Source organism: Cibotium barometz, chromosome 54, assembly GCF_041138505.1.
Source record: "Cibotium barometz isolate CiBa-2024 chromosome 54, ASM4113850v1, whole genome shotgun sequence".
NCBI classification, from domain to species: Eukaryota; Viridiplantae; Streptophyta; class Polypodiopsida; order Cyatheales; family Cibotiaceae; genus Cibotium; species Cibotium barometz.
Genome location: NC_141099.1, coordinates 35795702 through 35823454, shown reverse-complemented (window position 1 = coordinate 35823454; position 27753 = coordinate 35795702). Strand labels below are relative to the sequence as shown.

Genomic DNA, 27753 nt, shown 5'->3' with positions numbered 1-27753 from the left:
AGAGCGGTATACGAACCCTCCACAGGGCGGAGGTTCTGAGGCCTTGATTGGCTGGTGGTCGAAAGGTCGCAACAACAAGGGCAAAGGTTTCGTCTTCACCGGTGAAGTCTTGTGAGAAGAAGCCCGACTCAGAGCGTGATGCTTTGAAGGCCGAGCGGACCTATGACCATTGTGGCCAGAAGGGTCACTATTGGAAGAAGTGTCGTTTTAGCGGAGCACCGAGAAAGGTGCTGATTCCTCAGCCGTGGCTGCAAAGACTCCAGCTTTTGTGCACTTGGAGATTATGGACACCTGAGCTTCATCTTCTTCAAGCAGGGAGGCAGTTGGTCTCACTGCTAGGGATACTTGGGAGTGAATTCATGACAGTGGTGCTTCTAGGCACATGACTCCTCCTCGAGAGTTATTACAGGATCTTCGACGGTAGATAGGTGATAGGAGTGCTCTCCATTTTTCCTCATTGTCCATTTTTTCCCCTGTTTTTCTGGTTGTGCGGGACTGTACTATGCTAGCCGATCTGATTAGTCCTTGGCTGATTGATGTGTTGCTGGCCGACTTGATCCAGGAGCTGGCCGATTGCTATTATGCTAGCTGACTCGATATATTCCAGTCGTGGGCCCATCTGGGGGCTGTCGGCCCAATTGCTACTAGCCGATTGGCTGCACCAGGTAGTATATATGCATGCCTTGCCCCCCCACACCAGTTTTGTACTGGATCTCTTGTGTATATAGTAGAGTTTATACAGCTTCTCTCTCTTGCAGTTTTGCATTTTCTTTCTCACAGCAGTCTGTCTCGTTTCCGCTGCCCATTCCGACAGTTCTTACCCAATTCTGACCATACATTAGCCACCAGCAGAACTGGCCGTACAGCCGACGGTAGCCAACTGATTTCGCAGCTTTTCTCTTTGTGGTGTGCAGCTGCCGTACAGCTGTACAGTTGTACAACACCAGCCCACATGTGTGAAACCAAGGGCTGAAATTTGAGGCCTGTTTATGGGCTGTTTTGGGGACTGTTTGACAGCACTTTGGAGCTGATTTGTCTTGCTGAAGTTTTGTGCAAAAATCCGGTGTATTCCACACCCGCACCTTGGTTATCTTGTAAAAAGCTTCTATCTCAATAAAGAAGTTCCTATGGGGGGCTGGCCGTTCCGGTTCAGTGCAGTATTTTTATATTGTTTATGGTTCTTTTGTTGTGTTTTCATGCTCTGTCTGGTATATTTGAAATGTTGGTCTATCGCTTGGGTTCCCTATTAGTTACAGTGGCATTAGAGCCAAGGCTTTCTTGGAAGCAAGACGCTTTCTTTCAACAATGAGAAAGAGAAAAGACCAGAAGTGGGGACTACATTGACCAACAATTTTGCTATTGAGCTTGTGGAAGCAATCATGAGCAGTAGACAGCTTGGCATAAGGATTTATGGATTCATAGAATTTATCCTTGAATGAGTTATATGGAGCTATATCTCAAGGTATCTTATGTGTATGCTAAGGTGATATTTCTTTTGGCTTTATAACGAACCTAAGCTAAGTATACATTGAGTTTTACCAAGTTGATGCTTTTTGCTAATATTTGGAAGATAAGTTATTTTTCTGAAAGGCATTTTTTCTTGGAAACCATTTTGATTTTGGAAAAGGCTTCTCTATGGTTTTGATGAATAGTTTATGGTTTTGGTCTTGTGTACTGCAGGCATCCTAGCAGTATGGGATGCTAGAATTGTCGCCTACACAAGGATCTCATATGGGGATTATTCTAGTTGTATGGGATTCTAGAATATGTTGCATATGCGGTTATAAAACTATGAATTATTTATCAGTAACATAGACTAGGAGATTCTAGACTATGAGTATACTATTATCTTATGGATCGAGGATTTCTCTATGGATTTCTATTATCGGTCAAAATGCTTGTAAAACTATCTATCGCAGACATGTTTATGGAGAACCAAGATCTCTATGCCTGTGATTTATTGTTATCTTATGTTATACTGCACAGTGGAAGAGTTGGTGACTCTAGTGAGTGAGTATATGGACTCATGGAAGGGTTGGCAACCCTAGTGGCATGCGTATGGATCATAGGAGTGGTGCTCTTATGCAGTCCAATGGCATGGCAAGATGTTTTATGGCTGAAGCCGGTCCTCTGAGGTTGCCTGAGCGATCTGTCTAAGGGCCGGCCTAAGATGATCCCAAGCTCAAAGTAAGCTGGCTACAAATCTGTCCTCAAAAGTTGGACTAAAACTGTGGGCCCGCATCTCTGTGAAAATCCACGTGGTACTTTGTGGCCAAGGGTCCCTAAGACTCGGGGTGCGGATTGAAATCTAGGCCAATAAGAAATACTTCCAAGGCTCACCACCAGGAAGGAGTCCTCTAACAAACAGCTTGCCCAACCGGACACGACTCTGAATAGTAGAGTCAGTGAGGCCTAGTACCTCTCTATGACGTACCTGAATGATCACCTTACATGCCACCTTGGCCCTGGTTGGTCTCTCGTCTCACTGTCGGACCATAAGAAGTTTCAGATCAATCGCTGTACCTGGCCAATACATGCCCGAGAGAAGGCCCTTCACGAAGTGATGTACAACATGGTGGCAAGAAGAACCTGGTTCGCCACCACCACTCTACCTGCTAGGGAGAGCCTCGCAGAACTCTAGTATAAAAGCTTCTTCCGAACACTCGGAAGGAGCGGGGCAAGTTGTTGCTTGGGAGAGATATCAATGCCCACTTGGCAACCAAGATAGCGAACTGGAGTGCTCCTCGAGATCCGCTGAAGAGCTGCAACTAGGCGCCAAGTCGGGGCGGGTGCTGAGCCTACCCAAAAACCACACGACTTGAGCCAGTTGATCTGTGCTTCTGATGCGCGTCATAAAATCTCGATCACCTCTGCGAATCTCCTCTAGCAAGAAAGACTGCTGTGTCGTCTTCAAATTTTGAGTCAAGCAGCTCCTCCTACGTGCGAAGGGGAAGACGCAATCCTTGTGTTGGAAATTATTTCATCCCCAGATGGACTTTCCCATGCATTATTCATGCTTGTATCTGGCTCCACATGAAGCCCTGCATTGGCATATCTTAGCAGAGATTTTTCAGCATTTTTTCTACCATTTTTTGGGTATTTTTTTGGGCATTTTATAGCATTTTTTTGCTACAACCATGCTGTTGGCCTGCTACAGCTGGCCGACCAGCATACTGAGGTAGTATAAAAGGGCTAGCTCCCTTTTCCCTCAGATTATCTCATTTTTCAGCTTCTGCAGTGATAGGCAGCGTCTACAGGACCTCCCTCATGCTGCTCCACATGATGTACTACCTTTTATGGTGATATTCAGCAGTGATCTTCTTTTCTCCTTTATGCTTGCTGTCCATATACAATGTTGTACAGTTCTTGCAGCATTTTTGAGTGGGTATCTCAGCATAGCACCCATTCTTTCATGGTATTAGAGCGGGAAACATCTACAGGGACCTGCGTTTCTTTTCCTATGCTGCTGTTGACTGTTTACAGCATATAGGAGCTGTTTACTGCTGCGTTTCTTCATCAGTAACCTGCATTTTTCATGTGGAGCTGCGTTTTCACTCAGGATTGCCTCAAGTGCTGCGTTTTCTTCCTACAAAATTGCTTTACAGCCTTTACCACTGGAGAGACATTCTATTCTCTTTTCTTTCTGGTTCCCTCCCACTCACCCTCTCTTCTAGTCTTTCTAAAGTAGGCTTGGGCTCTTGGAGGTGATGCTTCTGGAGATCACCATTCTCCCCTCTTGGGGATTCTCTTCTCTTCCCCTCTCATCCCTTTGGATGAGTATCTTCCTTCCCTTGTGCTGTTTTATGTTGATGCTATTATTGCAGATTTTCTCTCCTCTCTTTCAGAGGAGGATAGTGGTTCTTCTATAGAGCAGGTGGATGATTTTGTTGAGATATCCTCACATATTTTGGAGCTTCCTACTTTGGCGGTTTCTCTCCTGGCAGTTGCTTCTCCTTATGTTTAAGAGGAGGCATCTTCCACTATCTTGGAGCCTATTCCTACTTCGAACCTAGCAAATTCAGCTATCACTGATGATGATCAGTTTGTTCTAGTGGTTGTTTCATTTCCTTCTTCTTCAGAGGAGGATTCTACTTCGGTCCCGATACTTGTTGCAGATGCAGAGGAGGTATCACATTCTTCGAAGCCATCTGTCGTTCCATCTCTTGAGGGCTTCTCTGTCCAGATTGATCCTGGTGTTTCGTCTTCGATATCTTCTAGATCTTCTTGTGGCTTTTTCCGGAGACCTTCTTGGTATTCAGATGTACCATATCTTCGCAAGCTTTGTGCCTTTTATGAGGAGGTTGTTCCTTCCAGACTCTTTGGAGGATTTTTTTGCAGCGTACCAGACCTGATCCACCCATCTGGTGCTGAAGACGAGGTGTTGGAAATTATTTCATCCCTAGATGGACTTTCCCATGCATATTCATGCTTGTATTTATCCCCATATGGAGCCCTACATTGGCATATCTTAGTAGAGATTTTTCAGTATTTTTTCTACCATTTTTTGGATTTTTTTTTTGGCATTTTAAAGCAAATTTTTTTGCTATAGCCATGCTGTCGGCCTGCTACAGCTGGCCGACCAGCATACTGAGGTAGTATAAAAGGGTTGGCTCCCTTTTCCCTCATATTATCTCATTTTTCAGCTTCTGCAGTGATAGGCAGCGTCTACGGGACCTCCCTCATGCTGCTCCACATGATGTACTACCTTTTTTGGTGATATTCAGCAATGATCTTTTTTTCTCCTTTATGCTTGCTGTCCATATACAATGTTGTACAGTTCTTGTAGCATTTCTGAGTGGGTATCTCAGCATAGTACCTATTCTTTCACCCTGGAGCCCGATCTCCTGGGTTGAGAGAAAACTACTCATGGCCTTGACGACGAATAAGAAGAGGTAAGGTGCCAAAGGACAACCTTGCCGAACCGAGTGGGAAAGGGGAAATCTGTCACCATGGGCTCGCTGGATGAGAACCTGGTTGTGTCATGCTGAGTAAAGTCTTGAGACTCGTCACTCCACGAATCCATTCCATGGGGAATCCTATCCGGCTCATCGTGCCCTCCAGAAAGCTCCAATCCCCCTATCATAAGCTTTGCCAAAGTCTAGGAGTAGCACTATGAGGTCGTGTTGCTGCATCCTGGCCGAAGCTGTCGTCTACCAGAAGGTGAAAATGTTGTCCCGAATGCTCCGATCCTGAACAAAACCGGTCTGAGAATCAAATCCGGGAGAAAGGGTTGAAGTCTCTTGCTGATGGCCTTGGCCAAGATCTTATAGGCGGTCCCTAGAAGAGTGATGGGTCTCCACTGCCAAATCTCCAATCTGTCACCACCCTCCTTGGGAATCAAGTGAATCAAGCCCTATGAGAGCCTCTCTGGCATGGCACTTGTGAGCATAATCTCATTGAAGGTAGCTCGAAGGCTGCCTTCCATGAGGTCCCAGTGACAAAGAAAGAAAGAGACCGGAAGCCCATCCGCCCCCGTGCATTTGCCCTTGGGTAATACCGTCATCGCCTCCACCAACTCTCTCTACTGTGAATGGAGTCAGTAAAAAGACCGAAGAGAGGGGGGAACCACCTCTCTCGTGTGTTGCAGACCCTCTAGCGTGCATCCATTACCTGTGGGGATAATGGGGCACCTGGGAGAAGAGAACGGAAGAAATCAGTGGTGATGGCTCTCACATGGAGGAGGGTCAGAAACAATAGGTCCATCTTGGTCACGCAGCTTGCGAATACCATCTCCTCTCCTGTGGAGGCCGACTATCTTAAAGAAATCTCATGTGACTCTGTCCCCTGCTTGGGTCTAGAATGAAGCTGTGGCATGGTATGTGTACTCCACGCTCCTCTCCTCTCCTCTATGGATCTAATGTCCGTGCGGGCGGCAACAAGCTAACTCTTATCTGGGGAATGCGCTTGAAGCCGCTGTAAAGAGGCTAGGCCCCTCCTCAGACTCCGCTCTTGCTCTCGAAATCTCTCCAATCTAAACTGGGCTGCCTCTTGCAAGAAACCGCTGATCTCCTCGAGGCCAACATCCAATGTGCACGCAATAGAGCTCGAGGTAAAGTCTAGTCCCATCCAAATCTGCTCTATCCTACTGTATATCTCGGAGTCCTGAATGAGGCTATCCGGAATCCTAGAGCTCATATGCCTGTTGTGCCTCCAGGGGTCCTCAAGGGATAGAATAACCGAGGCGTGTTCTGAAAAAGAATTGCCTGCCAAGATACCAACATTGCCTCCATGGCTGTAAGCCCACTTGTTAATGTAGAACCTGTCAAGTCTAGAAAGGTTGGGGCCGGTGTCCTCGTATTCGATCTCGAGAAGTTGTGGCTCCTAGGGCTGCGCCCAAACTTTGGCAATTGCCAAGAGTCCTGTCTCCTAAGTACCAGTGTTAGCTCCTCCCAGGCTGAGTACTGTGCTCCTGAGACTCTGGTCGTACCTCCTCCAAGTCTGTCCTGTGCTACCTCTTATCATGTTGAAGTCGCTATCCAGGCACCAAAAGTCAGGCCTGGGGAAGGGTCTGCCTAACTATGCTCCAACACAGGGCTGTACTTGCAACGGCATTTGGGGCATATGCATTGAGGAAGCCAACGCTATCCTCTCCGATCAGAATGGTGACCCACTGTGCTTGCCCCGGGACAATGACTTCTGAGCCTGTCACGATCGGCAAAAGCTGCTCATTGACAGAGATGCAAACTCCTCCTTGTGTCCTTAAGGGCCAAAGGATGGAGACCAAAAAGTATGACTCTTGCTTGGTAAAATCTTCCCGCATCGGCGGGTACGACCCTCTGAGAGATGATGCTCCTGGAGGAAAAGAATGTCGGTAGGTCCCCCACTAGGGCTCTCTGAAGCTCTCCTCTGAGGACGCCTTGTTTGTGAAAGCACTGAGGTCCCCATAAACCCTGTATGTTCCACGAGACTATCCGCATATCAATCTCTGTGTGAGGTGGAACTAGCGGAACTGCCCTCCACTCGAAGAGTCTTGGGTGAGGGTTTAGATGGGGAATAATCACAATCCGTCGTGGGGCGAAGGTGTGCCAGGTGGGCATGGATCTGGTCTTCCATGTGACGCCACTCCTTCCGAGTGCAAGAGTATGCATACTTTGGACTCCATCTATCACAATGGAGGTACATGTAAGAGGGGAGGAGAGTTATTGTGACAAAAGTATGCATGAACACAGAGTAGCACCTCCAAGCTGGAGGCCACCATCTCCCCGTCCTGGTCTCAAGCTCCATCCTAGCCAATTGCCAGAGATGGGCGAGTATGTCGGTGATGTGAAGATCGTGAAGATGATGAGATAGCTCAACTGCCTGACCTTGGATGGCGGCAGTCACCGATTGAGCCCCACTCAGTCCCTGGAGTTGCACTCAAAGGGAATGAGAAGATCATCGTGCCATTCTCTGGCGTAGAGGGTCTGGAGTAGTGGAAGACCACACATATCCGAAGAGGTGCTACTGTCTCCTCGAACACCAGAAGACAATGGAAGAAACTATAATCCAGCGGTTGCTCTAAGAGCATGGGGGCCCCACCTGGGGACTTTGGCGGGAGAGCCCGGTGATGGCCATCTCTACCGACTCAGAGAAACGGTGAATCAATCAGCGGACGGAACTCGCCAGCTGCCTCCGCTTCGGGTCGGGGCAAATGAAACATTGGCCCATCTGTCTGCAAATGAAACATTGGCCTGAAGGCCTGAATACTCCACTCGCTGAAGGATGGGGTCTCCCCAGAGCCATGGAATAGATATAACGTGGGGCACTGAATCCGGCGAGGCAACACAGATGCGGAGGGATGGAATCCTGGCTGCCCGTGCAAGGGATCAGGTAGCTGGGGGGGGGGGGGGGGGGGGGGGGGGTCATTACTCTCCCGATGGCACCACCAATCACCGAGAGAGGTGGAAGGTATTCCTTTCTAAGGCGTGGGAAACAAATTGTCACTGGGAAGCCCGACACGCCATCAAGTGGGTCAGACGCACGGTCAGAGCTGTGTTGCCACCGTGCAAAGAGGGCCTGCGCCGTACGCAATGCAAGGGGACTTAGTTGCATGACTCGGTCTGACGAGGCGAACTCCACCTGGTAGTAGCTACACCCCAAAGGGTGAATGTCTGTGATCTTTGTAGGCGCGCCAACGAGGCTCGCTTGTAAAATATTCTTGAGCTATCTGCGTGCGGGGCGGCTGTTAGCAATTTTGCAAACCAGGGTGAAGGCCTCTAATGCTGCAACAGTCGTGGCAAGGATCTCCAGGTCCGCTTCGGAAAAAGATAGACAAGCAACGGCGGCCTCGGTCGAGGTTGACAGAGTGGCTGCCATGGAGTTCTCTTGGGGGATAAGACCGGAAAATGCCGAGGCTTGCCGAAACAGAAAAATATTCCGAAGAACCTGAAAAAAGAACTTGCGGGAAGAGGGAGATGGAGGAGAAAAATGGAAGCAAGGAAGGAATCACGAAGAAGGGAGGGAGGGCAGCAAGCGAAAAAGAGGAGGGAGAAGGGACATGCGTGGGGCGCAGCAGAGAGAGGACCGAGCAGGCGTAGCTAGGAGAGGGGGGGGAGAGCTGGTAGGGGAGGAAGCGCAGCTGTGCAGGGGGATGGGAGAAGGCGGCAGACGTAGGGGACAACAGAGATAGAGGAGGGGGGGGCACAGGAAGCCGCAAGAGAGAGGGGGGGCGCCAGAACACAGGCCGACGAGGGGGAGCGCAGAGGTGCTCGCACGACGATATTGAATGTGGCACGCCGGATTGTGATGGTGACATTATTGTGCATTCAAAGAATGGAGAAGAGTATCAAAAGTACTTGGATATGGTATTTCAAGAATTGTGGAGCACAAGTTAAATGTGAATGGCAAGAAGAGAGTTCTTTTTGTCAAAGATTCACTACTTAGGCCATATAGTTTCCAAGGAAGGGGTCAGGATGGACCCAGAAAAGGTCCAAGGCTATTATGGAATGGCCAGAGTTGAGTAGTGTGCATACAGTTTGAAGTTTCCTTGGCTTATGATCTTACTATAGGAAGTTCATCAAGTGGTTTGCTGTGGTAGCAAGTCCACTGCATGATTTGACAAAGAAAGCTGTGGGATTTCAGTGGGCCAAAGCTGAAAAAGAATCCTTTGAAGCATTAAAGTTTTATGCCAGCAAAGGACCATTGTTGATTATTCTAGACTTATCAAAGCCTTTTATGGTAAGAGTGTGATGCCTCAGGAGATTGCATTGGAGCAGTCTTAAACCAAGAGAGCCATGTTGTGGCCTATGAGAGTCGAAGACTTCAAGGAGCCGAAAAGACCGCACCCACGTATGAGAAAGAATTGATGGCTATCATTTATGCCTTAAAGATTTGGAAGCACTATCTTATGAGAGTTGAGTTTGTTATCAAGACGGATCATCAATCTTAGGTATTTTATGTCTCAACCTAAGATATTAGAAAAGCATATAAGATGGGCTAGTTACTTGGTCCAATTTCATTTTCAGATTATGCATATCCATGGTAAAGACAACAAAGTAGCATATGCTAGACCCATGATCCATGCAGTTTCTATGGGATATCATATAGACTTCACCACGATGAAAGATCTTTATGCTACAGATGAGGATTTCAAGGACACTTGGAACAAGTTGCAAAATGGAGACTTGGGGATCTCTTATGTCATCAAGAAAGGGTTCCTTATGATGCAAATCCATTTATGTGTGACTAAGGATTTGAAACCAAAGGTAATGGAAGAATGCTATGCTCCACCTTACATGGGACATAGAGGCATCTTGACAACAACTCAGGCTTTGGAGAGTTATTTCTATTCACCTAGCATGAGAAGGGACATTGAGCGATATGTTCGAGAAAAGGTCAAGTTTGATCGACAAAAACCCGCCGGATTATTACAACCTTTGGCAGTCCCTTATATTCTGTGTGGGAAAGTATTGCTATGGACGTCATCTTTGAATTGCTAAAGTCAAGATTTGGAAATGATGGAATATGGACTATTATTGATAGATTCAGTAAACAAGTCCACTTTATTCCCATTCCCGTGAAGAAGACTATCCGCACAGAGCATATGGCAAGATTGTTTATTTAGCAAATTTTCAAACATCATGGATTACTCAAATCCTTTTGGGGGATAGAGATCCTCGGACTACCAATTTCTTTTGGAGAGCTCTTTTTGACAACATGGGGATAAAGCTGAATTTCTCTTCGGCTTATCATCCTTAAACAGTGAGATTGCAAATCTCACCATTTTGGATATGCTAAAGTGTTATGCCCTCAAAGCAAAGGATCAATGGGAGAAGTACTTGCCATTGGTTGAGTTTGCCTACAACAACACTGCTCACTCTTCAACAGGCAAAGCTCCTTTTTAGATTATTTATGGCAAACCATTGTTGTTGCCTATTCTAAAGACCAAGGAAGAGATCTTCCATGCGGGTGAGTTTGTTCGAGATTTGGATACAGTCTTTGCACAGGTTCGAAGGGCTATTGAGACATCTCAAGCCAAGCAAAAGAAAGCTGTAGATAAACACAGAAGGAAGGTCACCTTTGAAGAAGGGGATTGGGTCTTATTGCGATTCGAAAAAGCAAGACTTAGAAAGTCTAAATCTAAGGAGCACAAGGAACCCAAGCTGGCCCCCAGATACTATGGATCTTTTCAGGTTACCAAGAAGATCAACGATGTATGTTATCGATTGGACTTTCCAAATCATTGGAGGATACATAATGCCTTCCATGTCAGCTTATTGAAGCCATATACAGGACTATCCCTAGAGGAGCTTGTATTGGAGGATCCACCAGAAGTGGAAGAACAAGAAGAAATCTCGTAGTCGGAACAAATTGTATTCCATTCTGTGAGAAAAAGAGGAAAGACAGTGGTCAGGAAATTCCTCTTGAAGTTTAAGAACTATTTGCCTATGGATGCGAGATGGATGCCAGAAGAGTACTTCAAGGACCACCCAGATGTTCTTTGAGTTTATGAGGAAGCAGTTGGTCTCGATGTATTTGAAGTACAGGCTTGAAACGTCTTGTGATATAAGAGGGAGGGATTGTACCTCTAGCCCTCTTCATTGTATATATGAATACTGAAATGGAATTGATCATTATCTTGCTTTGTAATGGTTAATTGGATATGCTCTAGTATGGGAGGCAACAGTGCCAGATGGCCCAAGTGACTGTATTGGACTTCGCAGTTGGGCGGTCATTGCGACCAGATGGCTGAGGTGATTGTATTGGACTTTGCAGTCGGGCGGTCATTGCGACCAATTGGCTCAAATGATTGTATTGGATTTCGCAATCGGGCGGTCATTGCAACCAGATGGCTCACATGACTTTATTGGATCTCATAGTTGGGCGGTCAATGCGACCAGATGACCTAGATGACTATGGGAGAATTATCGGGTAGTCCCAGTGACCTTGAGCGACAATCTGAGCAGTTTTCCTCGGGAACCATATGGCTCAGCACGGTTTCGATGAAACCAGACATGACAATCCATGAACAGGAGGATCATTACTTGTGCATTGCATACTGATGTATGTTTGAAATTCTTTGACTTTGTGTGCTGTTTTTGATGTGTGGACAATGCTTGGATTTATGGCATGTGACAGTCCATTGCTACTTGGAATACCCAGTAGACGCGAATGATGCATTTTTGTTTGCTGACTAGCTTGTGTCTAGTTTTTGCAGAAGGTAAGTATGCATTTATTATATCTAACACATGTGACAGGCTATAAAGATGAACCATCAAGAACAAGGACATTGGTCAAAGAAAAGGCATAAAGATGTTGCCAGATGAGCAGAGGCACCACATTTATGAGAAAAGACCAGATGCACAAGAGTAGCAGATGGGGCTAGTACCTCAAACATATGGAATAATTGTATGCCACAATTGAGGACAATTGTGATATAAGAGGGAGGGAATGTAACTATTTGGCACTTCGATCTTCTATGTCTTCAAGAGGATACAAGCTTCTTATATATTTGAAGGGGGGGGGAGGGGGCCCTTGCTTTTTGCCATGCCTTGCTTTTGCTTTGCTTTTTGCTTTTCTTTTTTAAATATTTTAATAATAGTAAAAAATAGCCAAAAGTCTTGATTTGTGCTTTTGTAGCTTCAGGGCCTTGCTTTTTGGCCATGGAGCTGCTTTTTGGAAAGCGGCTTTTAGCTTTTTGATCCAGTTTGATGTCCTCTTTCCAATGGTGCCCTCAGCTCTCGGTCAACACAGTTTGAGTCTTGACTTTTTGCTTTTTCTTGCTTTTTGACCAAGATTGGTGCTTTTTCTTGTGCCAGCTTTAGGAACCATGTTTTCATGTGTCCATAAACCTATCCATGCGTCCGGGCATGAGTTCCATCAATTTGTGGAAAGCCACCTTGGGAAATTGATCTTGTGTCAGCAAGAAGCTTCATCATCATCATCTTCCTCTCCGCCTCCTAGTGTTGCCCTGCACCTCCATTTTTGTCAAGTGCTACCTCAGCAGTGCCACTGCAGCCGCTTCAGAGGCACCTCTGCCACCCCAGAGTTGTCGTCGTCGTCGTCGGCTAAAAGTGTCACCTTCGTCGGCTGTGGCTCAGCAGTGTCGCCGCACAGAGCCGCGCCGATGTCGCCTAGAAAATCCATCTCCTGCAACTGAGCCGCCGCCGTTGCCGCTTGTCCTTGAGCAGCAACTTCTCCAAAAATTTCAGCATAAGGGATTACTTTTTGGGGCTACACAGCCACCCCACCTTGGTGTTAGCTCTATTTTTCTAGATTCTTTTCCAGATTGGGTATTGAAGTTCTCTTGGACATCTGTGAGGTTCAAGATTGGATTTAGACTTTGGACAGTGGTACTAGCTCGGTGTAAGACTCTTGTGGGTCTTCCTAGCAGTGAGCTCAGGCATCAGAGATCTTGTGCCTCGACGTCGACTGTCACCAGCCTGGACATTTTCCAGTATGAAAGGAGTCTGGTGGACTCTAGGATGTCTAAATATTTGGAAAGTACAAGCTTTGGGAATGGGGGATTATCCTAGAATACAAAGGACCACACTCCTAAAATTTAGGAGAGTTGCTATTTTTGGCCCGACTCCGATGGAAATTCTGTTCGCGTCATTACATCTGGAATTGAGGAGATACCAAGAGTTGGCAAAGTGCCTATGAGAGAATGTCTACTAGTTGGGATATTTTTAGAGATAAAGTTTATGGAAGGACCCATCTCTTAGATTGGGACATGTGGCAAGAAAATGGACCAAAGTGAGACAAGTGGCCTGACACTTGTTAGAAAGTGGATCAAAGTGAGACAAGTGGCCTCACACTTGTCACTTCAGCTATTGTGTGGCTCTCCACTTGTCATTGTAGCCTTCTCTTGCCATTTTAGCTCATGGGAGGCCCAAATCTATAACTTGGAGTCCTCTCTCTTCATTAATAGAGGCTCTCTTGGTGTACACTAGCCTCTACCACCGTTACAGGCTGCCCTAATGATGGCTACTCTCTTTCTCTCTCTCTCTTGAAGGGTGCCCATGAAGAATATCGGCTTTTGGGGACTGTTTTGGAGGCTTCCATCGCGAAGAAATACTGAAGGCAAGGGTATTTAATCATTTATTATGATTTCTAGCCATTGTACTTGTTGTACCAGTCTTTGTACCTGTTGTACCAGCCATTGTATTGGTTGTACCAGTCATTGTACTTGTTGTACCACCCATTGTATCGGCTGTACCAGGTTCTATACTTGTTGTACCAGCCATTGTACATGCTGTACTAGTCACTGTACATGCTGTACCAACATTTGCACTTGTACCAGCCATCGTACCGATTGTACCAGCCATCGTACCGATTGTACCAGCCATTGTACTTGTTGTACCGGTTGAATGGAGAGTTGTACTTGCTGTACCAGCTCTATTGCACGAAGACCCGTGGTTTTTGGGGAAGAATCAGTACCCACACGGAGGTATATGGATTATATTATTGACTCGGCATTTCTACAGCCTATGTTCCGGCTTGGTTGCATCGTGTTGGGCTATATTATGGCATTTGTATATGGATAATCCGGTATCTCCTGTGGGGAGAGTAAGGCCCTCAAAGTTTGCATGATATTATTCTCCTTGGGTAATAAAATACTCCAAGGGGGGGGTCGGTCCATTCCGGCCTCTATGTGGTGTCACATGTGCAAGCTCCATTTTTAGCATTTGTGGATGCTTTGTCCAGCTTTATGTTTTATGCAAAGTGATGATGGATATGTGTTAAGGTTGTGGCCATGTTTAAATGTTTTAATATGCATTGATGGTATCAACAAGTGTGTCAAAGGTCCTAGTCCCCCGGGCACCGCCGCGAGTTACATTGGTATCAGAGCATAGGCTTTCTTGGAAGCGGAGGCTTCCTTCTATCAATAAGGAAGAGAAAAGATCTCAAGTGGGGACCACACTTACCATCATTGCCATTAAGCATGGCCAGCCGCTTCATAGCTTATGAAATTGCACACGTTTAGCACTCTTTCCATATGGATATTGTGGATTATATTATCAAGCTTACAGGCAAGCTATATGGAGATATATCTCGGGATATCTTAAGGATATGGTGACGAGATATTTCTTTTGGCTTCATGACCAACCTGGCAAAGAAAAGCTAAGTATACTTTGAGTTTGCAAAGTTTGTGCTTTGGCTATTTACTATGAAGTGTTTTTGTTGTTCACTAACCCTTTGTATAGCCATGCAAGGAGAAAGGTGTTGTTGTTTGCCTTGAGATGGTTTCAGGGAAACATTGTTTATGGCTACCTTTATTGGGATGGATTATATCTATGGAGATTTCTTTCTTGGACGAGATTTATATAGATATTGGACTTCACAAGCGATTTCTATGGACGAATCTGTCCGAGTTTATAGAGAAGAAATCTTTGGATATCTCATGGATATGATGCTTTTATGGATAAAGTCCACCTCTACTCCAAGGTGTGTGGTTAGCACGGAGTATGCGGTAAGAGGTATGGTATACAGGTCTATGGATTCCTGGACTTCTTTTCTAGGGATTTGGATCCATCCTCAGGTTTATGGATTATTCTTTTTAGCTCCCTTTATTTGGGATGCATTGGACTTATGAAACTCATGGTTCACATACCCTGTGTAGTGTTCTCTTGTCCTACGTGCTCTCTTGAAGATTGTTTCTACCATGTGTGGGTGGAACAATAGAGAGCAGATGGAAGGGAACATGGGCACTTCAGAGGGTAGTGTCGAGTGCAACATGTCGTGTGTAGTGTTCTCTTGTCCTACGTGCTCTCTTGAAGATTGTTTCTACCATATCTGGGTGGAAAAATAGAGAGCAGATGGAAGGGAACATGGGCACTTGAGAGGGTAGTGTGAGTTGGTGGCCGAAATGTCTATAAACTATGTGTAGCAGAAATGCTTATGGAACACCAGGTTATCTATGCCTGCGAGTGATTGTTTTATCTTGTTACTTGAGCCAACCTCTCATCCAAAGTATGTGGTCAGAGTACCAACATGGAGTGCAAGTGGTAAAGTGGACATGACGCCTGGTTGGCACGGGACTTATGTCTATGCCAAGGGTCATGTGGACCGATGCCTTGTTGGCAGGAGACTTATTTTGTCTCGCCCATTTACTTGGGACATGATTAGTAAATTTTATGGTTTAGCACTTAGGGTTTGTACCCAACCACTAATTTTGATGGGGATTAGCTTCATTCGTGTTAAAGAACACTTTGTTTGGTGATTAAGATCACCATTAGTGTTTAAAAATACGATTAGTGCTTAAAAGCACATTTCTAGCGTCTAATGGCACTTGCATTGGTGATTAGATTCACCATTAGTGTTTAAGAACACTCTTAGTGTTTAGAAACACTTTGGAATGACTCCCCTTTGCTGGATTAGAAGCCTCATTAGTGTTAATTAACACTATTAGTGCTTATAAGCACACTTTGAGAAGCTTTGTGCACTTGAAGATGTTGATGAACCTTGATGATGACGATGAGGCTTGTGAATACCTCATGGTTTATGCCCACCACTTCAAGGATTTGGAAAAAGACCCTCACAAGAGCATTTAAGATATTAGTACTTCTTTAATGATAAGCATGAAGACTAATTAGTGTTTAAAACACTTTTATAAAGCTTTCATACAAGCTTTCATGGCCGAAAACCAGACAGCCGCTTGGTGTTTTGACTCCAGCGCTCGATTCAGGCCTCCATTAGGGCTGAGTTTTGAGCTGTAGGACCTGGAGGCATAGGGCTTCAAAAACCCTAAGGTTTTGGGGTATATGATTCCATGCACAAGGAGAATGGTTGTACGGAATCGACGGCAGCCAAAAATCTGCGCCAGTTTGAACCTTTAATATTGCTATCATGGAGACTTATTTAGTCTCGTCCATTTCTTTGGGACATGGATTCCTCCGTTATATTGCATTTTTGAGGTTGTCTTGTCTCGCCCACTCGATGGGACATGATTATATCTTGAATATATGGCTTGAAGCTTAAAGTTGCGGACAACTTTTAAGCAGCTGGGGAGGATATCACCAGCCTGGACATTTCCTAGTATGAAAGGGGTCTGGTGGAATCCAGGATGTCTAAATATTTGGAAAGTACAAGCTTTGGGAATGGGGGATTATCCTAGAATACAAAGGACCACACTCCTAAAATTTAGGAGAGTTGCTATTTTTGGTCCGACTCTGATGGAATTTTTGTTCGCGTCATTACATCTGGAATTGAGCAGATACCAAGAGTTGGCAAAGTGCCTATGACAGAATGTCTACCAGTTGGGATATTTTTAGAGATAAAGTTTATGGAAGGACCCATCTCTTAGATTGGGACATGTGGCAAGAAAGTGGACCAAAGTGAGACAAGTGGCCCGACACTTGTTAGAAAGTGGATCAAAGTGAGACAAGTGGTCTCACACTTGTCACTTCAGCTATTGTGTGGCTCTCCACTTGTCATTGTAGCCTTCTGTTGCCATTTTAGCTCATGGAAGGCCCAAATCTATAAATTGGAGTCCTCTCTCTTCATTAATAGAGGCTCTCTTGGTGTACACTAGCCTCTACCACCGTTATAGGCTGCCCTAATGATGGCTACTCTCTTTCTCTCTTTCTTGAAGGCTGCCCATGAAGAATAGCGGCTGTTGGGGACTATTTTGGAGGCTGCCATCGCGAAGAAATACTGAAGGCAAGGGTATTTAATAATTTATTATGATTTCTAGCCATTGTACTTGTTGTATCAGTCTTTGTACCTGATGTACCAACCATTGTACTAGCTATACCAGTCATTATACTTGTTGTACTTGCTGTACCACCCATTGTACCGGCTCTACCAGCTTTTGTACTTGCTATACCAAGTTCCAACCATTGTACCTGTTGTACTAGTCATTGTACATGCTGTACCAATATTTATACTTGTTGTACCAGCCATCGTATCGGTTGTACCACCCACAGTACCGGTTGTACCAGCCATTGTACATGTTGGCGGCTGAATGGAGAGTTGTACTTGTTGTACCAGCTCTTTTGCATGAAGACCCGTGGTATTTGGAGAAGAATCAGTACCCACACGGAGGTATATGGATTATATTATTGGCTCGGCATTTCTATAGCCTATGTTTCGGCTTGGTTGCCTCGTGTTGGGTTGTATTATGGCATTTGTATATGGATAATCCGGCATCTCCCGTGGGGAGAGTAAGGCCCTCAAAGATTGTACATGATATTATTCTCCTTGGGTAATAAAATACTCCAAGGGGGGGGTCAGCCCATTCCGGCCTCTATGTGGTGTCACATGTGCAAGCTCCATTTTCAGCATTTGTGGATGTTTTGTCTAGCTTTATGTTTTATGCAAAGTGATGATGGATATGTGTTAAGGCTGTGGCCATGTTTAAATGTTTTAATATGCATTGATGGTATCAACAAGTGTGTCAAAGGCCCTAGTCCCCCGGGCAGCGCCGCGAGCTACATCGACTCCAGTACTTTTGATATTGTATTCATTTGTTGTATTGATCCTGGCTTGGAAAAGCCCCTGGATTGCTCTTGAAATAAATTCTTGAAAAGGAGGCGGGGCCTGTTCCCGCTTAGTGTGTACTGTGTAAAACCCCTATACCTTCTCTCTCTATCTATATCTCTTGGATACGTGGTTGAATTTGTCACTGCACGCTCCGTTGGGCTTACAGTCCTCTTATAACTAGTCGTACATACTTTGGCACTCTTGTTAGGAGGGAGGTAGAAACTAAGTAGGAGTTGAAGTACTCCACCGTGTTCGGGCTAAGTGAGTTTTATAAGTGCTTTGGCTATGTAGGTGGAGAGAGGGTTGTCTTAGTTAATCATAGCAGTGCCGAGGATGTCATCACAGAATAGGTGGCTCGACACGTTCGTTTTGAGTTGATCTTCTGTCACTAGAGTGGCTAATAATCCGTGTGAGTATTAACCACTTTTGTGATAAACGTTTGAGTCTTTTGGCTTGTTTGGCTCATCCTAACCCCTCTTGAAACATATGCAACAAGAGATCACTTGGTGAACCGCAACTGTCGGGAGAATCTTTTCAATGGTCAAGCTCGTAACCCTTGAGGTCTCCAAGCTCTACAACTCCCTGAGAAGCAATTCCACTGCGTCTCCCGTGAGCGTTGTCACACCGCCGCGTTGCACTACAGGTACTCGTCTCTCCTCTCACCTCACTTCACTCACACACTTACTAGCATACATTAGGGAGAGACATTAGCAAGAGAATTAGCAAGAGCAAGACTCAATTGCACAAGGGGAGAGTGTATTGTATTATGAGAGAAATTGACTTATAATACATGGCCATAAGTGTTCACACTCACTTAAACTGTGGGCAGCCGGGCACTTTAGGCTCATAAGAGGCCTAATGCTATTATAATGACTACTCTCATAATATATCCATAAAGTACATCACTTGGGACTTCATCCTACATACTACCACACGTTCTTAAAGCGGGAATCGCCATAAATACTCCGTCACACCATTACGGACACCCGTCCAAATTGTAGCTTTGGACACCGTTGCTTTATATCTTGAATGTACGACCCTTTCGTGTATCTACCATGACTCCTTGATGTAAGATAATGGTGGTAGCTCTTGTTAACCCTAAGAATGGGTTAACATCTCCCCCTTCCCGATGGCGATCGCGTCCTCGTGATTGCGTTGAAGACCTTTGTGTGGGGAGAATGAACAAGCTTTGTCGATGGCTTTGATGTTGAGTGACTGTCACCACCCTGGACATTTCCCAGTCTGAAAGGGGTTTGGTGGACTCCAGAATGTTTAAATATTTGGAAAGTACAAGCTTTGGGAATGGGGGATTATCCTAGAATACAAAGGACCACACTCCTAAAATTTAGGAGAGTTGCTATTTTTGGCCCGACTCCGATGGAAATTCTGTTCGCGTCATTACATCTGGAATGGAGGAGATACCAAGAGTTGGCAAAGTGCCTATGACAGAATGTCTACCAGTTGGGATATTTTTAGAGATAAAGTTTATGGAAGGACCCATCTCTTAGATTGGGACATGTGGCAAGAAAGTGGACCAAAGTGAGACAAGTGGCCTGACACTTATTAGAAAGTGGATCAAAGTGAGACAAGTGGCCTCACACTTGTCACTTCAGCTATTGTGTGGCTCTTCACTTGTCATTGTAGCCTTCTCTTGCCATTTTAGCTCATGGGAGGCCCAAATCTATAAATTGGAGCCCTCTCTCTTCATTAATGGAGGCTCTCTTGCTGCACACTAGCCTCTACCACCGTTACAGGCTGCCCTAATGATGGCTACTCTCTTTCTCTCTCTCTTGAAGGCTGCCCATGAAGAATACCGGCTGTTGGGGACTGTTTTGGAGGCTTTCATCGCTAAGAAATACTGAAGGCAAGGGTATTTAATCATTTATTATGATTTCTAGCCATTGTACTTGTTGTACCAGCATTTGTACTTGTTGTACCAATCCTTGTACTAACTGTACCAGCTCTTGTACTTGCTGTACCACCCATTGTACCGGTCGTACCAGCTTTTGTACTCGTCGTACCGGCTGTACCAACCATCGTACCGGCTGTACCAACCACTATACGAGCCCTTGTATTGGTTGTACCATGTTTTGTACTTACTGTACCACCCATTGTACCAGTTGTACCAGCTTATGTACTTGTTGTACCTGCTATACCAGCCACCATACCGGCTGTACCAACCACAGTACCTGCTGTACTAGCCACTATACCGGCTGTACCAGCCATTGTACCTACTGTATCGGCTGAATGGAGAGTTGTACTTGCTATACCCTTTCTATTGCATGAAGACCCGTGGTTTTTGGGGAAGAATCAGTACCCACACGGAGGTATATGGATTATATTGTTGGCTCGGCATTTCTACAGCCTATGTTCCGGCTTGGTTGCCTCGTGTTGGGCTGTGTTATGGCATTTGTGTAGGGATAATCCGGCATCTCCCGTGGGGAGAGTAAGGCCCTCAAAGCTTGTACATGATATTAGTCTCCTTGGGTAATAAAATACTCCAAGGGGGGGTCGGCCCATTCCGGCCTCTATGCGGTGTCACACGTGCAAGCTCCATTTTCAGCATTTGTGGATGTTTTGTCCAGCTTTATGTTTTATGCAAAGTGATGATGGATATGTGTTAAGGTTGTGGCCATGTTTAAATGTTTTAATATGCATTGATGGTATCAACAAGTGTATCAAAGGCCCTATTGGTATCAGAGCATAGGCTTTCTTGGAAGCGGAGGCTTCCTTCTACCAATAAGGAAGAGAAAAGATCTCAAGCGGGGACCACACTTACCATCATTGTTGTAAAGCATGGCCAGCTGCTTCATAGCTTATGAAGCAAGAGCATGAGCAGTAGACAGCGTGTTGATCTAAGGATTTATGAATTCACAAAATTTATCTTGGAAGTATGGAGTTGGCTAGTAGACAGCGTGTTGATCTAAGGATTTATGAATTCACAAAATTTATCTTGGAAGTATGGAGTTGGCTTTCTGTGCACACGTTTAGCACTCTGTCCATATGGATATTGTGGATTATATTATCAAGCTTACAGGCAAGCTATATGGATATATATCTCAGGATATCTTATGGATATGGTGACGAGATATTTCTTTTGGCTTCATGACCAACCTGGCAAAGAAAAGCTAAGTATACTTTGAGTTTACAAAGTTAGTGCTTTTGCTATGAAGTGTTTTTGATGTTCACTAACCCTTGTATAGCTATGCAAGGAGAAAGGTGGTGTTGTTTGCCTTGAGATGGTTTTAGGGAAACATTGTTTATGGTTCCCTTTAATGGGATGAATTCTTTTCATGGCTCCCTTTATTGGGATGGATTATATCTATGGAGATTTCTTTCTTGGACGAGATCTATATAGATAATGGGCTTCACAAGCAATTTCTATGGACGAATCTGTCCGAGTTTATAGAGAAGAAATCTTTGGATATCTCATGGATATGATGCTTTTATGGATAAAGTCCATCTCTACTCCAAGGTGTGTGGTTAGCACGGAGTATGTGGTAAGAGTTATGGTATACAAGGATTATGGTATACAGGTCTATGGATTCCTCGACTTCTTTTGTAGTGATTTGGATCCATCCTCAGGTTTATGGATTACGTTTATGACTCTCTTTTACTGCGATGGATTATTCTTTATGGCTCCCTTTATTTGGGATGCATTGGACTTATGGAACTCATGGTTCACATACCTTGTGTCGTGTTCTCTTGTCCTACGTGCTCTCTTGAAGATTCTTTCTACCATGTGTGGGTGGAACAATAGAGAGCAGATGGAAGGGAACATGGGCACTTCAAAGGGTAGTGACAAGCACAACATACCCTGTGTAGTGTTCTCTTGTCCTACGTGCTCTCTTGAAGATTGTTTCTACCATGTGTGGGTAGAACAATAGAGAGCAGATGGAAGGGAACATGGGCACTTGAGAGGGTAGTGTGAGTTGGTGGCCGAAATGCCTATAAACTATGTGTAGCAGAAATGCTTATGGAACACCAGATAATCTATGCCTGCGAGTGATTGTTTTATCTTGTTACTTGAGCCCACCTCTCATCCAAGGTGTGTGGTTTGAGTACCAACACGGAGTGCTACTCAAACACGGAGTGCAAGTGGTAAAGTGGACATGACGGGACTTATGTCTATGCCAAGGGTCATGTGCACCAATGTCTTGTTGGCAGGAGACTTATTTTGTCTCGCCCATTTACTTGGGACATGGATTATGATATCTGGACTTATGGGACTGTTTTGTCTCGTCCATTTACTTTGGACATGGATTATGATATCTGGACTTATGGGACTGTTTTGTCTCGCCCATTCACTTGGGACATGGATTATGATATCTGGACTTATGGGACTGTTTTGTCTTGCCCATTTACTTGGGACATGTTTATGATATCTGGACTTATGGGACTGTTTTTGTCTCGCCCATTTATCTTGGGACATGATTTTGATATTGGTATTATAGAGACTTATTTAGTCTCGTCCATTTCTTTGGGACATGGATTTTTCAGTTATATTGGATTTTTGAGACTCTCTCATCTCGCCCAATCGATGGGACATGATTATATCTTGAATATATGGCTTGAAGCTTAAAGTTGCGGACAACTTTTAAGAAGCTGGGGAGGATGTCACCAGCCTGGACATTTCCCAGTCTGAAAGGGGTTTGGTGGACTCCAGAATGTTTAAATATTTGGAAAGTACAAGCTTTGGGAATGAGGGATTATCCTAGAATACAAAGGACCACACTCCTAAAATTTAGGAGAGTTGCTATTTTTGGCCCGACTCTGATGGAAATTCTGTTCGCGTCATTACATCTGGAATTGAGGAGATACCAAGAGTTGGCAAAGTGCCTATGACAGAATGTCTACCAGTTGGGATATTTTTAGAGATAAAGTTTATGGAAGGAAGATTGGGACATGTGGCAAGAAAGTGGACCAAAGTGAGACAAGTGGCCTGACACTTGTTAGAAAGTGGATCAAAGTGAGACAAGTGGCCTCACACTTGTCACTTCAGCTATTGTGTGGCTCTCCACTTGTCATTGTAGCCTTCTCTTGCCATTTTAGCTCATGGGAGGCCCAAATAAATTGGAGCCCTCTCTCTTCATTAATGGAGGCTCTCTTGCTGCACACTAGCCTCTACCAAGGTTACAGGCTGCCCTAATGATGGCTACTCTCTTTCTCTCTCTCTTGAAGGCTGTCCATGAAGAATACCGGCTGTTGGGTGAATGGGAGAATTAGGGTTTCATGTGGGAGACATATACGGAGAAGAAGAAGGGAGAGAGAGAGAGAGTTGTGGGGATAAGTCAACTCAAGATATGAGTGTGTGACTCCCCTATCACACATGTATATTTGCACTAGTACACATAGTGTAATTAGTACATTAAAAGTACTAAGTGTACTATGTACTATAACTTATGGGCTTGTACACACTAAAAGGGTGGGCATAATGCCTTTACCCCAACAACCTCCCACTTAAAGGCAAAGTGCCCTTAAATGAAGGAAAAGAAAAATCAGCATGTACATGATAATATACAAGGCCATATCAAGGCTGAAACTGGCCTCATCCAATCCCCATCAAGTGTCTGCAATGAGCAAACCGCTCTGGAGGCAAACTCTTTGTCAACAGATCAGCCGGGTTGTCATCCGTATGAATCTTAACAAGCTGAATTTGCTTGTTCTCTATCACCTCTCTGATGAAGTGATACTTCACATCCACATGCTTCGTCTTTGCATGAAAGACATGGCTTTCGTCCACCATGGCTTCCCCATCCAGAGTTGTACTTGGAAGTTGTCGATGGTAAGGCTTTGGTGCAAATGTTCTCCAGTACATGAGTATGGATATGTACTCATGGAGCAACTGCTACATTAACATAGCCAGAAGAATAGTAAGCTATAAGCTTAACAAGATATAATGGCTATTGAAGATCCTTGGGAGTTGCTTGTGATCTTTATCACTTTTAGGTAGGCTATATGTGTGACTCCCTTGTGTCTGTGTATTTTATTATTATTATAAAACTACCATCTTGCGAGCAACAAGTTCTTGTGGCTACTCTCCTTTTTGATAGAATAGGTTCTTATGTTTGCCGCGTAGCTTCTGCACTAACGCTTCACATCCAGAGAGGTGAAAAGAGCATTGTGAGTTTGTCTTTGATACGCTCATAAGTCTCCGTTGTAGACGTGGGAATTGATTCTTGAATTTTTGGCTCAAATGTTGTCGAGGCAAGAATGCTGGTTGGTTACCATTGGGGTTACTTAAACACATAAGCTCTTGTGTAGGTGCTGAATGCACGAGAGTGGTTGAGTGACTTGCTTAGTGTTGCTTGGGTCTCCATTCTTGTCGAACTTTAGGTGAAGCTATTGGGATTGAAGTCAGTGGTGAGGCTTTCTTCACATTGTTCGATTTTGGCAATCATATGATGGGAATATCAACATAGTATCCTTGTTGTTGAAGCACATGCACATGCATCCATCTTTGATGAAAATTATAAACTTGTGGGGCTGATGTCTTTGGTGTTGAGGTTTCCTTCTTTGTGTAAGCTTAGAGGACTTTGTGATGCGCTTGGAAATCCAAGCGTTGGTATTGCCTTGGTCGTACCCTTGTGCTTGCAGTGATCTTTTTGGTATCCACACTTGTTAACTTGATGGAGTTCTTTGAGGAAGTCGCATAGGTTTTTGTGGATGGTGTTGTGAAGTACTTTTCTTTTTCCTTGGCCTTTGTGTGCTGCGTTGAGGAAGAGGCTTTGACTCTCGAGGCACCCAAATTTGATTGGCACCTTCGTAGTAGCCTTGAGCAACAAGTAGTTGCTTTTTCACCCACATTTTGATACCATTAAGATACCTTGATTTTTGTTGTCTTGGTGGATTTTTCTTTTGGTTAAAGTGGGAGGTTGTGAGCCCTCCTTCATATTAGTTGGCGCTGAGGTTGCAGGTTTGAGATTCATGGGCGTTGTTGACGATAAGGTTCGAGTCTCTTGCAGAGTGGCATTCGATGAGAGGCTTTCGATCATGTGGTTGTCTTCTTTGGTGAGGTTTGTCGATGAAGAGGCATAGGCTCCAGGGATTTTCCTTTGAGTTCCTTGTTAGAGAGAAATGGTTGTGCGGGGAAACTTCTTTAGGAATAGCTTTTGTTTGCGAGGTTTTGGCATCGAACTTCATTGGTGAGGATGCGATTGAAGAAGTAGATGCTTTATCGGATTCGGTCGTCGACGCAGATGGTAGGTCATTGTGTAGAGGGGCTTCTGTGTGGAAGAGGCTTGTAACCTTTTGCGTTCAGCATCATAGAAATCCATTAAGGTTGGATCCTCTTTCTTGCAGTATATCCTCTTCCTTGCAGTATGGTATTGTCAACTTTTTGTCATTGACCATCATGATGACTCTATCGCTAGCAAAGCACAGTGGTGCTTGGGCAACAATAGTCCATTTATGTCCCAAGATCAAATTTGCTTCCAACACATACTCAACCACAAAAAACTTGCAAGTAAGGGGGTTAGTTTCAATATACATTGTATGTTCAAAGTATCCCAAACATGGCATGTTCAAGTCTTGTGTAAAGAGAATTCTTTTAGGATGAGCCGTGAGTGTTGGTTGATCTAACAAACCCCATAACTCTCGAGTCATGAGATTGTGTTCTCGTGTTGGATAAAGCTGTGCTTGAGTTGTGGTGATTTTATTTGAAATTTTCAATCCAACTAGAATCCGAGGGATCTTTTCAGGAAGATATGTTGAAAGTTTCAGCTCCTCTAAGGTCTCGTTTTCTTGTAATAGTAGTTGTACAATACTTGCAAGAGTGTTCAAGGTGACTGTTTACATGGATTCATCAATTGAATACAACGAGTCACATATCCAAGTTCCACCAAAGACGATATCTACTCAAGGGTATCTAGGGTAACATGGAATGTAAATTTTACATTTCCACCGATTCTTTGAGTAGTATAGCTGAAGTAATTGGGAACTTTAATGTTTTGTCCATTGGCTCCCCTTGCAAGACCATTGTCTGTAGGAATGAGTTTAGGTTGTCCCCAATGACATCGAAGTGTCTATTGTCATGATATTATGACTAGCTCGAGGGTTAATTAATGCGCGTTTGGGCTTAACATCATTGCTTGTAGAGAAATCCAACCATATCATGATAGCATCTTTAAGAGGAATCATGGATATTTTAGTTTTTGTTTCAGCTTCAGATCTTGTTTCTGTTTCATATTCCCATTCATTTTCATCCTCTTTTTGGCTCTCAGCTTAAGAGTATCCAATGTGTACACTGACATACTTGGTCCTCTGACAATTCTAAATGAGGTCTGTTTGGAAACTTGCGAATCCTCACAGTCCTGTTCTATGGAGCTCTTTATGTCTTGGTATAACTCATGTTGCGCTCTTAAAGGTGTAAGTGTTGATGCTATGCTGGTTTCACCATGAGAGAAGAGCATTCCTCCAAATGAGGTTTTGAGAGATTGCTTTAATTTTGTAAGAGAATTATCGAATTCCTCACGTGCTTTATCAACCACATAATTCGTGTTATCTGTCTCTTCTGTAAAGAGAGTGTCTTTCTCTTGAAAGAGGAAGCGGTACTCTTCTGGGTTTTGTATTTTGGTTGCTTTTTTAGGATTGGCTTTATGAGGTTCAATTACAAACCGGTGATGTTGTGCTCTCCTGAGCTTGCTTTTTGCGTTCCGCATATGTCATATGATCATGATTCTCCATTTAGGGTGGTTGGGTGGGTTTTAGTTTCTTGATTGGTCTATGAGGTGCACTGAGTGAAGAGTCAGAACTTGTTTCATCCTTACGTAGTGATGTACGTACTAGAACTTGTTTCATTTTTTGACATTCGACGAGATCGAATTCTCTTTTGGGCTTTCGTATCCTGTGTGGCACATATGGATTTTGCGGTTTGTGTGGTGGCTTTTTAGATGGATGCTTCTGCATTATATGTAGCTTTTGGCTCTTTTGGGTTTATGTCCTCCATAGGCTCCTTTTTCTTGTCCTTTAATTCAACCTTGGTTTCGATAGTTTGCTGTCTCTTGTTTTTCTTTGGTTTAGAAGGTTTTTGTTCTCTTTTGGGTTTTGCTTTAAAGCATGTTTTTTAACCCATGTTGAGGTATTGTCTTTTGCGTTCTTTTTGACCGCTTCTCGTGCCTTGGCTTGTAAGCGTGTAAGTACATTGAAGGGTACCGTGGACAATTGTCCGTTTTGTACACTTACGATGTTTAGAGTTGTATTTTGTATTTAGAGTTGTATTTTGTGAGAAGTTGCATTGAAGTAACTCGTCTTGGGCAATCTTGAAACATGTGATCAATGCCACATCGTTCACACATGGGTTGTAAAGTGTCAGTGACTATGGGCATGGAAGTATTCCAAACTGTGCAGTTTGTCACTTTGTGAGGTCCACGATAATAGAAACACTGAAGTGTTCGATTAACTGCCTCTTGAGCGGTTTCTACGTTTTGGACTGGTTGTGTTTGGTGTACTGGAGATGGGGATTTTGAGTCAATTGTTGATGAATTGGGACACTTTGTAGTTTCATGATCAAAGGATTTACAATATATGCAGTACAGAAAGACAGGTGTCTTGTATGCACAATGGGGATTGGGATGGTCGTAGTGATTGCACTCAACACAAGGCATTTCGCTTCTCACTTGTAGAGGCATTAAGGATGGCTGATTTTGAAGGATCTCATCCTCTCTTAGAGATGTCGATTGAAAGCTTTTAAGTAAGGCTGCATAGAATTCGGGGAATGACAATTCTGAGATCGATCTTTCTTTTGCCATTGTTTCACTTGGTTTAGATGAGGAACATCTCGTAGCATGATCATCTTTCATCATGTTGTTATCTAAACGTATTGCTTCTTTCATAGTTACGGGAAACGGAAAC

At 44.3% G+C, this 27753-nt stretch overlaps 1 protein-coding gene across 4 annotated transcripts in view; it reads left to right on the top strand.

Annotated features, from left to right (window-relative positions):
- Positions 1–27753, top strand: part of LOC147608089 (uncharacterized) — a 61154-nt gene that overhangs the window by 8338 nt on the left and 25063 nt on the right. The window lies entirely within an intron of this gene.